The sequence below is a fragment of the Ambystoma mexicanum genome, chromosome 1p (assembly GCF_040938575.1).
Source record: "Ambystoma mexicanum isolate Mex_15411 chromosome 1p, UKY_AmexF1_1, whole genome shotgun sequence".
Lineage (NCBI taxonomy): Eukaryota > Metazoa > Chordata > Amphibia > Caudata > Ambystomatidae > Ambystoma > Ambystoma mexicanum.
In genome coordinates this window covers 212,103,033-212,118,823 of record NC_090921.1, presented here as the reverse complement: position 1 = coordinate 212,118,823, position 15,791 = coordinate 212,103,033, and positions in this window count along the sequence as shown.

Here is a 15,791-nt window from a genome sequence, read left to right as displayed (position 1 = left end):
TCCTTCCCCATTCCCATTTCAGCCCCCATAAGGCTGAATGGGAGAGGGAGCAAACAACGGGCCATTACGAGATGGACCGTTGTTTGCTCCCTCTTCCCCTCGCGGGACCCGGTAAGCACGCCTGGTTTTCCCAGGCGTGCTTACCGTGTCCCGCGACGGGAACTCGTAATGCGGCGGTACGGAGTGAACGGCGCTGGCACCTTTTACGGCGCAGTTCACTTCGTACCGCCAGGGTCATAATGAGGCCCAAGGTGTCTTGCTGCCAGGACAATGAGCGTGCTGAGCAGGAATTGCTTGGCACACATTGTCCTGCCAGCAGGAATCCTTTCCCACTGAGCACCACTGATAAATGTCCCGCAGATGCCCCCCACCCCCCGCTCGATATGCCACTGTGCCTTTGTGATCTAATGTGTTCCGTGCAAGCGCACTGTGCACACAGGCTTTGTGTGCACAGTGCGCTCGCACAGAGCACATGAGACCACGTGCAAGCGCACTGTGCACTGTTTGACGGGACTGGGGCAGAGGCAAGCCGGATCCCAAGAAGTGATGCCGGATCTTGGATCCAGCGAGAGACGGCCCATTAGCCAGCACTGCAGTGCACCTAAAACCACAAAGCAGCGGGGCAGTGAATGAGGAGTCATACTTAAAGCCCCAGAGAGTGCAGCCAGATCGTCTTCGGGTGCGTGCATTTAGTTGTTTCAGAAAGTTGTCCTCCTCATTGTTCTTGAAGGGGGCCTCCATGGCTGCTGGGAAATAATGTTTGTTTGGGGAACGAGGGATACAAACCGCCTGTGTAAGCCCGGTCACAAATCATAGGCCTTCAGCAACCAAGGAATCAGCACAGGGGCAGGTAATAACACTGGCTGCAGTGCAGCATGAGCACTGGACCCCCCCTCGAGCTTGGCGCACATGCAGGTGTACTGCAATCTGCGCATGCGCAGGGTCTGTGTTGGTGCCATACTGACTAAAATCTGTGCTTGTGTGACCCTGGCCAGGAAGCCCGGTCAGGCTCCACCCACTATCACTTCATAATACATGGTGCCTTTTATAAATACAAACTCAAAATGAAGCAGAATACTACCGTTATCAAATTGCCAAAAAGGGGGCAGGGTGTTTATCCTTTTATGTAACACAGGAGTGTGGGAAGAAGGAGGGGCACTCCATTTCACTAGGTTGTCACTCCACTTTGTACAATAAAATAGACCTACGTGTAAAAAGTGAGGAACTATGCAAGGACGGTTTTTGAGGCCCTTTTAATCTGCTGCTCTGTGCCCCTAGGCAGAGGAGTGTCTGGCAGGGGTTCTACAGGGTGGTCTGGCGGAAAGGCATGAGCAGCAGAACAGCATTAAGAACGCGTCCCGCAGCTTGTCTTTTCTCTGCTCTAATTTGCTGTGAAATGGTATCACAAGCCTAACGTGATAACATACATTTCCCAAAGAAGTGCTGGTGCTCAGCCCTGCCTCCAAAGTCAGTCCCGGCAAACACCGGGACAAATTAAGGACAGTGGGTAAAGAGCCAACATGGAGGCGGAGGAAGTGATGGACAGAAGAAGGTTAGAGGCGCGGGAAAAGGTTAGCTAGTAGTCAGATGAGAGGCAGGTTACGAGGGATGCTCAGAGGCGAGGAGGTAGACTTTTAGTTTCGTTTTGAACATATTTGTGTGGACTTTTTCTTGGATGTCTGGGGGGAGAGAATTACATGCAAGTGGAGCCCCCTGCGAGACGAAGCACAGTGAGTGCGAGGAGCCACAAGGCTAGTCGAAGAGGTACAGTAGAGATTACGAAAAGGCTTGTAGAGTTGTAAAGATACAGTGGTGCCTTACCATGGATAGATTTGTAAACCAGGAGAAGACATGCAAATCTGATCTGTTTCGCATCACCAGCCATCCAGCCAGGTGATGGTACGAGGAAGTAGGTGAGAAGTGTGGGAGTTCAAAGAGAGTGCTTTTTTGGGAGAACGATGACCATGGCTGTTTCGAAAATAGAGTGAAAGCAAGCAGAGTCAAAGGGCAGGCTGAAGAGTTCAGAGAGGTGAAAGGCCAATAAAGGGGCAATAGGCTTGACTAGCTGAGGAGAAATAGGGTCAGACGGGGCACAAGAGGGGTTAGTCTTCATCAGTAGAGATAGGACTTTGTCAGTATAAGTGTAACTAAAGTGTGAGACAGAAGTAGAGGATGATGGTAGAGTAGGCATGGTGAAAATGTAAGATAAGCAAGTGTGAGTAAGGTCAGGAGAGAGTCCCTCATTTTGGAAATGTTTGCAGTGAAGTATTCAGCTAGGTCATTAGCTGTGAAAGTGGTGTTGATAGTCATAGACATAGGACGAATGAGAAGTAAGTTTAGGGTGCCCTGTAGCCAGCGAGGATGGTTGCAGTAAGAGTCAATGAGGGTTTGGTAGAATTCCCTATTTGCTCTATCAAAAGTTGCCTTCGGAGAGTTCAGGGCATAGAGGTAGAGTTGCAGGTCCTTATGCAAGCGGATACCCCTCCATTTGTGCAGCAGCCGACGCATTTCTGTGCATATCTGTGCGTAGAGAGCGTATGAATGGGGTGAACCATGGCTGAGGATGATGAGACTTACTGGTGAAAGTAAGGAGTGGGAAGTGAGAGGAGAATGAGTCATGTAGTAGGGATTGGAAGCTGTAGAAGGCAGTGTTGGTGGAAAAGGCATCAAGTGTATAGGCAGAGGGTGAGAACTATAGGTCGAATGAAAGAGCAGAATGGCAGAAGGTTTACATTTCCTTTTACTAATAGGTGGAGCAAATAGTGAGGAAAGGTCATAGGGCAGAAAGGAGGTGGTGATGGAAACAATTGAGTCATGCGTTATAGACAATGTGAAAGTAGTATTAGGGGCTGAGAGAGAGGTGGAGATGAATAAGAGATCCAAAGAGTTTCCCCCTGAGTGGGTAGTTAGGTTATGGAGAGAGTGGAGAGCGTGGTTACTAACAAAAGACTGAAGTTCAGCTTTCTAGTGGTAGTCATCTAAGGGAATGAGGTGATGTTTAGAGGAAAGAGAATCAAGGAGTTGCCCAAGATCATCAAAGAATGGTCAAGCGGAACCAGGAGGGCAAAAGATAGAGATGAGGTGAACCGGGGGAGGCAGAGCAATAGTAGATATGGTGAATTCAAAAGAGGAGGCAGTGAGGCGGGAAGAGAGTAAGTGACCGATGCCTCCAACTCTGCCAGTCGGTCAAGGAGAGTGAATGAAGGATAGTTTGGAGTCGTGTAGGGCCGTCAGAGTGTCAGATGGAGAAATCCAGTTTTCAGTGATAGCAAGAATGTCTAGGGGAGGGGAGCTGGAGTGCAAGTAGTCAGTGGTATAGGACGTTTTATTTGCACACAGACTGAGCATTATAGAGTGCAATGTTCAATTGATGAGGTGAGGAAGAGTAGAGAAGTTGAGTCTCAGAGGAATAGAGGTGAGGTGGATATGTGTAAGAGGAGGTATGGTTAGCATGTCTGTTTTGTTTCTTGGCAGGAGGTGGAAGAAGGATAGAGTAGTGGGAGTTTCAAGTTGTGAGTTTTATAATAGGGATAGGAAAGGAGGACATTGTAGCGTGACTTGAGAAAGAGTAGGGAGAGGTGAGTAAGAGGAGCAGCAGGAGGAGCAGGAGTGAATGCATTATAGGCGAGCAGCACAGTGTGTAGACACAGAACAGTAAGTAGGAAGCGTGGGGTACTCACAGGTGCAGGTGAATGCAAATAGCTGTTTTAGTGGAGTAATGGAGTTAGATTTTAATGTTGTTTGTGTGCTGTATGCAAGGCATTGTTGTGGAACCCTGTGGCAAACATGGGCCAACAGGGAACACAGAATGGAATAGAGAAGGATATAGTACCAACCCTTAGCTATGTCTTCCCTTAGCTATGTCTTCCCTTTGCTCTGGATGCCCGGGCAAATGGATGCCCAAAGCATAGTGCTTATATATCAAAAGTACACTGGAAGTTACTTTGTCAGATGTCACAGGTGCAGCCCCTAGATCAATCCTGGATGCTTCTTTTGGGTCTTCTGACCTCTGTAGGCAGCCACAGGCAGATGAAAGAGGGCTTCTGGCGGTGTAGGGGTGAGCTGCGTGTTGCTCCCAGTCCAGATGAAGTCCCTTTTGGAGCGAGAAATACCTTCTAAAGAGTGAGGTGTGGAGGTCAGCAGTCACAGAAGCAGTAGTCCCTAGGTCCTGCTGGATGCTTCTTTTGGGACTCCTGCCCTCTGCAAGCAGCCTCAGGAAGATGGAAAGAGGGCATCTGGTAGTGTTGGGTTGAGCTCTGTGCGAAAGTGCTCAAAGAGATGATGTGTGATAGTGGTGATGTTAATGTCCCCACAAAGATGGCATGTGATAGAAATGATTTTAATCGCCCTACAGAGATGGTGTGTGCTGTTGTTGGTGCGTGCAGAGATGGTTTGTGATAATGATGGTGTTGAAGCCCCCCAGAGAAATGGTGTGTGATAATAATGATGTTAAAATCTCATCAAATATGATGTGTAATATTGAAGTCACCACAGAGATGATGTATAATCATATATGATATTATATGATTTGGTATTTATAATGTGCCAATACACAAGTGTTTCTAGGAGCCACAAGACAAGGAAGGGGAGACAGGGGGATGACAAGACTAATGATCTCACTAGGCCTTGTTACATTCAGATCATGCAAGTGCAATGAGAAGTGCAGGGGAGAGGGTGAGGGTAGAAGTGCAGTCTGGGCAACCACGCCACCAGTCAGGATGAACAGACATGTAGATTAGCAGGGGAGAGGAAGAGAGAAGGAAGAAGAGAATAGGAAGGTATTGAGCAGCTACCGGAAACCTCAGGTTCAATTCAAAGAGGGGCAGGAAGGACATTCTATAGAGTGGCCCATGCACAGGAGAGAGATCTACCCCCCAACTCTCTGTTTGGAGAATCGTCTGACCCGCAGAGAGTTTGAGGTAGCTGAGCAGCGGGCTCTAGAAGGATAGTATTTAGATAGAGAGTATTGGATATAGAGATGACCAGGCCCCCAGAAAGTCTCATGGATAATGCAGAGGGTCTTTAACTTGATCCTCGCCGTCATCAAGAGCCAGTGCAGAGATTTCAGAGCTGGAGAGATGCGGTGTTTGGGCATCAGGCCAAGGATAAGTCTCTCAGTCCTGTTCTGGATTAGTTGGAGAGGGTGAAGAGTAGAGTTAGGAAGATAGAGAAAGAGGCTGTTGTAGTAGTCCAGTTTGGAAAGAACCAGAGCTCTGGAGAGAGTGAGCTTCTGGTGGAAGGTAAGAAAAGGTAGGATACCTCTAAGGAAGTGCAGCTGGAAGTGGGCCTTCTTGGCAAGGTCAGTGATGTGTGGAGAGAACGAGAGAGTGAAGTTGAAGATGACGCCAAGGTTTTTTGCCTCACAGGAGGGTGAGGGGAGGGGGCCCAGGGGGGGTGGCGAGAGGGAGAGAGGAAAAGTGGGAGCAGTGGTCTCAATGAGAAGAATCTCTTTCACTGGCATTAAGGCAGAGGTCGTTAGATGGGCACCATCCCTGAATAGCAGATAGTCAGGAATACACGAGGAGGGAGCGAAGGCTGAGGGTAGCCAGAAAGAGAGCTGTGTGCCATCTGCATAACACTGTAAATTAGAGGAGAAAGTAGAGAACAGGTGGGCCAAAGGGGCAAGAAACACATTGAAGAGCCAGGGTGAGAGGATAGAGCCACGTGGAAAACCATATGTGGAGAGAGAGGTGGTGGAGAGAAAGGTTCCTAGCCGGACCTAGGACAGTCAGTCCAAAAGGAAAGAGGTCAGAAAGGCCAGACCCTGACCAGCTATGCCAAGGTTCACACTGAGACGGTTCACCAGGTTGACGTTATTGACCAAGTCAAAGGCAGAGGAGAGGTCAAGGAGGTTGAGGACAGAGTGAGAGCAGGAGTCAAGGTTGGAGAGCAGATATTCACAGAAGTTCAGGTGAGCAGTTTCTGTGCCTCTGGTTGATTTGAAGCCAGACTAGTGTTCATGGGGATAACCAGCAGATTTAGTGTGAAGGTTTAGCTGAGAGATGGCCAGTTTCTCAAGGAGTGTGTCCAGGAAAGGAGGGATAAAGATTGGGCGATATTTGGCCGGGCAGGAAGGATCAGCAGAAGGCTTTTACAGGAGGGGGTGCACAAGGGGATCACAAGGGAGTGCTTGAAGGGGAAAGATCCAGTGGTGAAGGACTGTTTGCAGAAATCGGCCAAGGTTGGAGAGAGGAAAACAATGTTGTCCTTAATGGTTTTGGAGGAGCAGGGGAGCACCTGCTTGGATGATACGTTCATAGACCAGACTTGTCTAGCAACATCATAAGGTGTTATAGGAGAGAGAGAGGAGAGAGAAAGAGAGGAGATGGATGGGTGGTCGGAGGGGGGCAGAGAGACGAGAAGTAGAGTGATCAGGAGAGGCGGATAGCATGGACAGGATGTCTGGAGTTTTAGTGGTTGCACAGAGGGCCTGGGAAGGAACAGGAGAGGTAGAGACTGCTATTGGTTGGCCAGCTATTTGCAGATTTTAAAAGGTTCGGCCTTTCTGTTAGAGGCCTTAGAGATACAGGCTTGAATTTGGACCCTCTTCTTGGTGAAGACAGAGAGTCTATATTGCCTTTGGAGCAGACTGCAGGCCAGTTTGTCTGAGTATTAACCCGAAGTCCTCCGATTCGGCTCAGCCGCTCTGCACTTAGGTTTCAGAGTGACCAGGTCGGAGTCATACCAAGAATTCCTCATGAAAGGGGCAAGGATATCAAGATCATTGGAGATAGAGAGATGAAGGTTGGAGAGGGCTGTGTCAGAGTGGGAGTCAGCTGCAGGAGTAGGAGGAGGAGGAGAAAGTAGAGGCAAAAGCGGCAACTGACACCCGCTTCATAGGCGCAAAGGAAGGTGGCAGTGCTGGAGTAGGTTTTGCCCAGGGGACAGATAGTGCCAGGTAAGAGGAAAGCAGAATGTGGTCAGTCCGGAGAGTGGAGTAGTGAGAGGGTTAGAGAGGGGGATGTCTATGGAGAGGAGAGTATCCAAGGTGTGTCCCGGTGAGTGTGTCAAACCAGAGGGAAGGATAGAAAGGGAGAGAGAGTCGCAAAGTTTGCAAAAAAGCTCAGAGCGGTCAGAGTAGTCAAAGTTGATGTTGAAATCCCCAAGGAAGAGAAGCTTAGAGATAGAGGCAAGGAGAGAGGAGAAATCATCCAACTCAGAGATTAAGAGGGCGACCTGGCCAGCTTCCCTGTAGATGGTGGGCAGAGTCAGAGAGAGAGGCCAGGAGAGATAGAGAGCCTGCAGACCAGGCATTCGAAGGAGGAGTAAGCCTGTGTGGGTATGATAAAAGCAGGAACCCACTCAGGAAAGATCAGGGCCACTCCAGCTCTGATCCGAATAGTCCTGGGTTTGGAGAGGATCTTGTAGCCCTCAGGGAGGAGAGTGTCAAAACCCATGACAGAGCTGGCCATGAACCACGTCTCGGTAAGCACGAGACCATCCAGGTTGAGGTCTTCAAGCGGGTGACAGATGTCCGAGGAGTTTTTGACAGCAGATCGAGTGTTGAGAGTTGCTATGTGGACTCGGTTGCCACATTTGAAAGGCGTCCGGGGTGGGGAAGAGGCGAGGGGTGCACCCAGTGGAAGAGGCAGAGAGGCCCAAGAGAGGGCAGATGTAGAAGGAGGGGGAAGATGGCGCAAGGAGGATGAAGAAGTGCATGCCAGAGAGGTGGCAGCAGAGGAGGAGGTGATTGGCAGAGGAGTGTAGTATCATTTAGCATGAGCGTGGAGATTCTGGAATGGAATGGAGTGAGAAGAGGAAGAAGTCGGATGAAGGAGGCTGAAGAAGATGGACCGTTCCCTTCATATCTCCATATATACCCTCTATTCCTATCAAGCTGTATTTGAATAAATCTATGTTTGTATCACTTTCCCAGCCTCCGATGATCTTGCAAGTGGCGATAAGGCGTCTCCATCAGAAGGTGGCGATCAGCAGGAGTGCACAACCCACTGCGCACCCATAAGGTGAGAGCACTACTGCTACTGCAGCTTCCCCTATAAATAAAATAAGAGGGGCAAGGATGTGGGAAGTGTGAAGTGTCAGAAAACGGCTCCAGTTCATGACGCACTTTTAATTGTCACTCGCCGAGTAGCACGAAGGCCACAGCAATGTCCAACGAGATGTTAGAAAAAAGGACCATTACAATGTGACTCATATCACCTTGAGGGGCCAAGCACCAGAACAGGCTTCAATAAAGCCTCCTCCTCATCCGAGTAATTAAAAAAAAATGTTTTGATTCATTTTCGTTACAGCTTTATTTTACACAAGACATTCTACTCAACCATCATTAGTGTATACCAAATTATATGGAAGATTAAACATCAAACAATTGAAATAACAAAGGGGAATAAATCCACCCTTGACATTCAAGAATAAATGCCACAAATAAGACCACAGTAAATCAGAGCATTCTAAGTGTATCATCACTCAACATACATATCAGCATGGCTACCCATAAGTGTGCAGGGAACATGTCAATTCATAGTATCCCTGCCCTTCCAATTGTTTTGCCTGAAGTTTGGGAACCTACGCTGCCATGGAAAAGTTGGCTTATTTCATTTGAACACTATGCCAATAGTATGTGGCACTAATTACAGCGTGGGGAGAAAGAAGTCTCTATTTTTACACTGCTTAGGCCCGGCTGGCCAAGAGAAATGTTAAGATCTACCGGATCTTGTAGTTGATGAGTGTGGTGATATAAGCGAATATGAGAAATCCATACAGAAAATGAATAAGCACCTACGAGAACAAAATAAGTACTACTTTAGAACAATATAAGTTTGTGAAAAAAGTACAGGAAGAAGGAGAGAGTGTCGAACAATACATCACAGCCCTGAGGAAACTTGTCAAAACATACAAATTTAACCAACAACTAGAGGAAAGATTGAGAGATCAATGTATGTTGAAATGTAACAGCAGCAAAGTAAGAGAACAACTGTGGACAGAAGCTGATCCACCCTTAGATATAGTACTCAAGATGGCCAAGGAGGTTAAACACACACAGAAAAATGTGTAAAAACCTTGGAAAGTAGAGTTAAGGAAATTGCAGTCAGGGCAACAGTGGTAAATACGGTGCAACCAACTGTTGATGAAGTGATTGCAAGTGTGAGTAATCAAAATAGAAGGAGAGGAGGCAGCAATTATAGAGATGCAAAATCAAATTATGAAGGCAGATTCAACAATGAGAAAAGGGATACTCGAGAAGGGATGTACAAGGATATAAGACCTAACACTGAATATCAACCCCAGGGTCGAGGTGGACAGTGAGGAAGAGGACAGACCATCTCGAGAACATGCTACAGGTGCGATAGTCCTTCTCATTGGGCGAACAGTCGAAGACAGTGATGAAGGTGAAGAATGTGTTTCGGTGGTACTGGGTGAAGATTAAGACCTGGATAGTCCAAAGACCACTGTCATGGTCAATGGGTACCCAATAGTTATGATGGTAGATTCAGGAGCCAAATACACACTTATCCCAGAGATAATATGGAAGAGATCTGGACTATAATTTCTACATGAAGTTGATATCAAACCAAGAGCTTATGGCGGTGTGAAGATTGATCTAATTTGATGGTTAATAGCAACGTTAACTTTCACGGATAGACAGGCTGAAAGTCGATGCCCTCTTCTCAGTTAGATTCATCGGAGATTGTTAAAGGTCTGACTAGGTCCCAATGCAGCAGAAACTGTTTTTTTAGGAGAAGGTCCAGAGATTAACAAAGGGGAAATACAAGCTGAAATATTCAAGAATGCCATAGGCAATGTGAAAGGATTCATGCATCGCATATTACTTAAACAAGGTACCAAACCAGTAGTGCAGAGACTGTGTAATGTTCCTTTATCAAAGAGAGACAAACTAAAAATGGAACTCAAGAAGCTGGAAGAACAAGGAATCATCGAAAGCATTGATGCATCTGAGTGGGTTTCCCCCTTGGTTGTTGGTAGGAAGAGCTCTGGGAAGGTCAGAGTGTGCATTGATTTAAGAGAACAAAATAAGTTAATAAATCCTGAGAGGCATCTGCTACCACATATACAAGCGTTAATTTCGATAATTGTGTTGGCAAAAGTATTCTCAATACTTGATCTTACAGCTGCTTATCATCAAGTAAAGCTATACAAAGAGTTGAGGCACTTGATGGCTTTCATTACTCCAGAAGGGCTTTTCCAGTATTGCAGGATGCCGTTTGAACTAATTTCAGCAGCTTCAGTGTTTCTGAAGATTATGTACTGCATTCTGGATGGAGAGCCGCGAGTTATCTTCTTTCAGGATGATATTCTGGTGTACGCTGAGAATGAAGAGGAACATAACAGAAGTCTAGAGACAGTATTCAAGAAGCTGCACAAGGTAGGGATGGTTTTCAGTAAAGAAAAGTGAAAACTAATAGGAAAGAGATTGAATATTTAGAACATGTCATTTGCAAAGAAGGGATTGCATCAAAAAAGGATCTAACGGATGCAATAAAACACATGGCCATGCCAAACTGCAAGGAGCAACTCAGAATCTTTTTTGGCGTGGCTGAATATTATGCTCAGTTTATCCGAGGGTTTGCTGATCACACTGTGTCTCTAAGGAAAATTATGAAAATGAACAAGAAATTCATTTGGGATGAAGATTGTGAAGATGAATTTTGATATGTAAAGGAGGTTTTGGCTGCTGCACCGGTTTTACAGAACTATGAAAGAGGGAGACGCACAGTGATCACTACAGATGCAAGTAACTGGGACTGGCAATTTTGACACAGTTCCATGAAGGAAAGGAGTTCATCATATTGTTTGAATCTCGCTTGCTTAAAGGAGCAGCAAAAGCAGATGCAACCATTGAGAAGGAAGCGCTGACCCTTAGATGGGCTACAGACAAATCCAGGAGCTTTGTCTGGGGAGTGAAATTTGAATTACATACTGATCACAAAGCTCCGGTGGAGGTTTTCTCAACAAAGGGTATGGACAATGTATTGAGCATAAGGAGATGGTTGTCCAGACTACAAGAATTTGAATTTACTGTGACACACATTCCGGGTATGAGGAACTATGCAGCAGATTGCTTATCAAGAATGACTAACAATACGGACACAGAAGATGAAGATGATGATCAGGAAATGATCAGGAAATGATCAGGAAATGATCTGTGAAATATCAGATGCGGCAATATCAAAGCAAGAGTGGTATGAAGAGTTGTTGAAGGATACAAGATGTTGTTGGTCATCATCAAGAATCTGGAAGAAGGAGGATTAAACGAGGAGGAGATGCAAAAGGCTGGAGCAGTAGGTTTCTGGAACGTGAAAGATGAACTATGCATTCAAGATGGCTGTCTTATGAGAGGAGACAGGTTAGTGCCACCTGAAGGAGTCAGAACATGATACGTCTTGGGCATGAATGGCAACAAGGAATTGTAAAGACCAAGCGCAGAATAAGGAGTGCATATTGGTGACCAGCGTGTGACATGCAAATCAAGAGGAGCGTCATAAACTGTATCATTTGTATAAACAGTGATAAAGGGTGTGTGAGTGAAAAGTATCAGATGGTGCTTACAGATATACTGGAGAAACCATAGAAGAAATTAGCCATTGATGTTCAAGGGCCAGTATGGAGTGGAGGATGTCAGAGATATTGCAGTCTGAATATTGATATGTTGATCAGATGGGCAGAACTGACAGTGACTCCACATGTGATGACTAAACGGGTAATTGATTTCTTAGAAGAGTTGTGTGAATGTGAGGGATATCCAGAAGAGGTATTGACTGATAATGTATCACAGTTTAAGTCTACAGAGATGGAGAGTTACCTTGAGGAAAGATCCATTGTCCACAAAGTCAGTGCCATAAATCATCCTCAAACTAATGGCATTGTGGAGAGGTACAACAGAGTGATTAAGGAGGCTATTAGGTGGGCATGGTCGAATGGGAGAGATTGGAAGGATGTTGTGAGAAGAAGAGTGGCGGCACATAGGTTCACACCGCACAGCACTGAAGGGGTTTCCCCTTTCGAACTGAATATGGTTGCTGTAAGCATGCATGATCACTAAAAAGATGATATTGAGGTCATGGAAGTCAAGTAATTCTTTCAATATTGATGAATCGGTGGAGGAACTTCTCACTATTTCAACATATGAGAAAGCCATTTACAAAAACACAGATGAGGTTGACAAGTTCTGGGACATATGGAGCAGCTTCCTTGATGTTTATTGATAAAGCAGGAATTTAATTTGAACAAGTATGTCTCTGGCTTTGAGACATGCTATTGGTGTACGCTCACTTATTATTTTATGCAATTGTTGTGTGATATTTTCATGAATGTTAAAAATCATTTCAAATGCTAGGTTCTGGCTCTTTAATCCAATGTTGTCTGACTTTTCCTTTTCTTCTTTTCCTTCTTCTCTTTTCTTTCTTCCACACTTTTATTATCCTCTTTGTTTTCATTATTCTGAAATAGTTCGAGACCGTTTGTTTAGTATGAATAGACTTTAAATGATTAACTGTACATTTAATTGATTGAATAATGCTGTTCAATGTTCTTATTTGTTGATATGAAAAATAAAAATATTGATTGTCAAGTGAGTGAGAATGCTGTGTGTTGGTTGTTGTGTCAGGATTAAGTTACTGTTTGTGTTGAGGGAGGTTGGCTGTCATTGGTCAAAACCTATTGAGGTTGTGGAGGTGTTCAAACATGCTATGGGAACAAGGGATGGTAGAGTGTGGAACAAGGAGAGAGTAATGGTTCTGTCAAGGGATATGGACGAGAGCGGGGCATGGAATGATGGAAAAGTCAAGAGTGGAGGAGGTACATGTGTTTCTTCTCCTGTTCAGAGTAAATTCTCCTTGGCAGAAAATACAGATGAGTCAGTGACGGCATCAAGGTCTGGAAGAAGCTACCGAAGATCAAGCTACTTGAGTGACTATATCAAATTGCAAGAATCCGGAGCCAAGAAGAGCTTCGAGTAGCTGTTGTGTGAAGGAAAGGAGATGGGTAGCATCGTGTAGCATGAGCGTGGAGATTCTGGAATGGAACTGAGAGATGAGATGAAGGAGTTGGTTGAAGAAGGCTGAAGGAGACGGACTGTTCCATTCATATCCCCATATATACACTCTATTCCTATCATGCTGTGTTTGAATAAATCTATGTTTGTATCACTTACCCAGCCCCAGATGATCTTTCAAAGAGCCAGAGAGGTAGAAGAGGAAGGTGCCAGAGGAGCCAGAGAGGTGGCAGTGTTAGGTGGCACAGGTCCCAGAGAGGCAGGGGGAGAGCCACAGAGGAGACAGTGAAGGGGGAGGTGAGTGGCAGAGGAGCCGGAGTGGTAGGGGAGGACAATGGCTGAGGGGCCAAAGAGGTGGAATATAGAATAGCTGGAAGATGGAGGAAGTTGAAAAGAGACACCTATCCAGGAGGAGGAGGTTGGGCTGAGTGCCGTGGACCATGATGGGTCCATTTAGAGAGACATTAATGATGGTTTTGGAAGGAAGGACAAGAGGACCTCCCATTTAGTGCCACCATTAATGGGAATGAAGAGAAATGAGTGAGAGCAGCGATCATATGTAGGGTCCATAGGTCGGGAGAAGGAAGTACAAAGAGGATGTTGGTGAGAGTCTCTCTGGAGGAGGCACTAACATAGGTGTCAGCTGGAGACCAGGATGTCCTTCTTGAACTTCTTCATTCCAGGCTTCATGAGAGGGATAGGATAGGTGATAGAGAAGCATTTAGAGAAGATGGGTGAGACTGAGAGCACCAAAGAGGGGTGTGGTAGACAAGAGAGTGAGAAAGGAGAGGGTGCACAGCACAGAACTACGCCACACAGGCTGCACCAAATGGGGACATAGCGTGGGAGGGACGACAGAGAGGGAGGCACATTAAGGAATGCAACAAAAAAGCACAGGCACATAGAGTCAACAGTGGGAACAGACATGCATGGGAAAACACATAATGAGCAACAACCAACAGTAGTCTCAGTAGGGTAAACAGAGAGGAGTCACTTAGAGGGGAGGGACGGCCTAGCGGGCACTAACAATAAACAGCCGAAATAGCACAGAGGGGTGGCCCTAAAGGAGGGAAAATATCTAGATGGCAACATCAGAGCAAAAGGAGAACAATCCAAAAAAAAGGCAACAATAGAGAGCAGTAAAACAGGGGGAGGAACCTAAAGAGGGGAAGAAGGCCTAGGGGGCACACAACAGAGGCAGAGTGACGTAACCACACAGCAACAATACGCCTAGAGAGAGGGAAATGCAAAAGAAACAACTGAGAACACAATGTGCGGCATCCGTGAGACAGAAAGCCTATTTTATGTGCAGAGACAGTGTACGTAGATACAAGTGGTTAAGTGGAATACGCTCAAGGGCGGCGCTGTTTAGTAGATAGCAGTAATGGATGCTCTCCCTGCCCGCACCTTTCTTACCATACGGTCGCTGAAATTTGATTGCTGCACAGCATACTAGCACTCTGGGCCGCAAACGTTTCATCGCTGAACATCTGTGTCGCACAACACTGTGCCCTTGGCCAGCGCAGGCTTTGCCGCAGGGGGTCCGGTCCTCGGTTCTTAAAGTATCCGATGCATGGACGTAGTGCAAAGTGCTACGTATAAACGGCCAGCATCTCTTAATGCTGCTCAGGTCCCCACATGTATGGTCTGTGATGATGGTGACATAAATAATCATTGCATGTATGTTTTTTTAAGATGATAAAATAAAATTCTGAATTTCCTGCTTTGATAGTTTGTGCTTATAGTGATATCCCTATATGTCTCCACAAAGTTTTAGTGCATGATGATCGTGATTTATGTGTCCTAGAGTGGTGGCACCATCTCTCCCTCCGGGTCCTCTCCTAGTGCCATCTTGACCGGGGACCGTCTGTGCCCAGGAACTGCCTCTGCATCTCGCAAGTTCCTCACTCGCCAGTTCTGTGCCTGCTCAGCTTGGTGCGGCTGCATGCCACACTACCACACGTCTCCCGCTTCTCCAGAGGAGCTAACTCTGCTCTCAGCTACTAATAACCAGGTCTGTGAGGTGCACGGTGTCTTTGTGGCAGGGAAAGGATTGACTCTGTGACCCTTCACCTTTGCCAGCCCCAGGGATGTGCTCTGCTCCTAGTACTAGCAGCTGCCTCTCACAGGCAGCACTGGAGAGGGAGGCACAGCCACAGAGCTCTACTGCTGCCTTTATAGAGACGGTTAGTGCATGTGTCTGTCCTGCTCCTCCTCCATCTCCACATATTGAGTCAATTTCACATTGTCTGTGCCCAACTTTGTATCCACTGGGCTTCCTCTGTCTATGCGAATGAGGCTTATAATAGGAAATGTTTAAAATGTGCTCAGTGTAGACACAAATAATGCACTATTTATAAAGCAGGCTTAGTGAAGGTAACAGTGCACCACTTGTATCAAATGTTTACTGTTGGCTGACAATACAGACAGACTTTCCTGCACTACTTGTATAGCGCCCTGGGAGTTCATAGAGAAACTACGCAAACCACCTGTTCTATACAGTGTCCCTAATGTTGGTGGGCGTAGATAAAGTCACTGGGATTTAGCCTGATACCTGGTAGGTGTGCATGATGACAGGGAATCATGGAAGGGCAGAAACCTGGTACCTCTAGCTGTGCATGATCACAGAGGTGAATTAATAGTGCCATAAGGTTTGTTTGATGCCAGTGGATTTTATCCTGATACCAAAAAGTTGTGCATAAAAGGGGGGTTGTGGGAGAAGGGGTTTTATCCTGATGATAGATGTATATCTATGCCTACGTGCGGGATGACTCATGAGTTCATCATTATGTGCAGTGGATGTGCATGATGTGAAAAG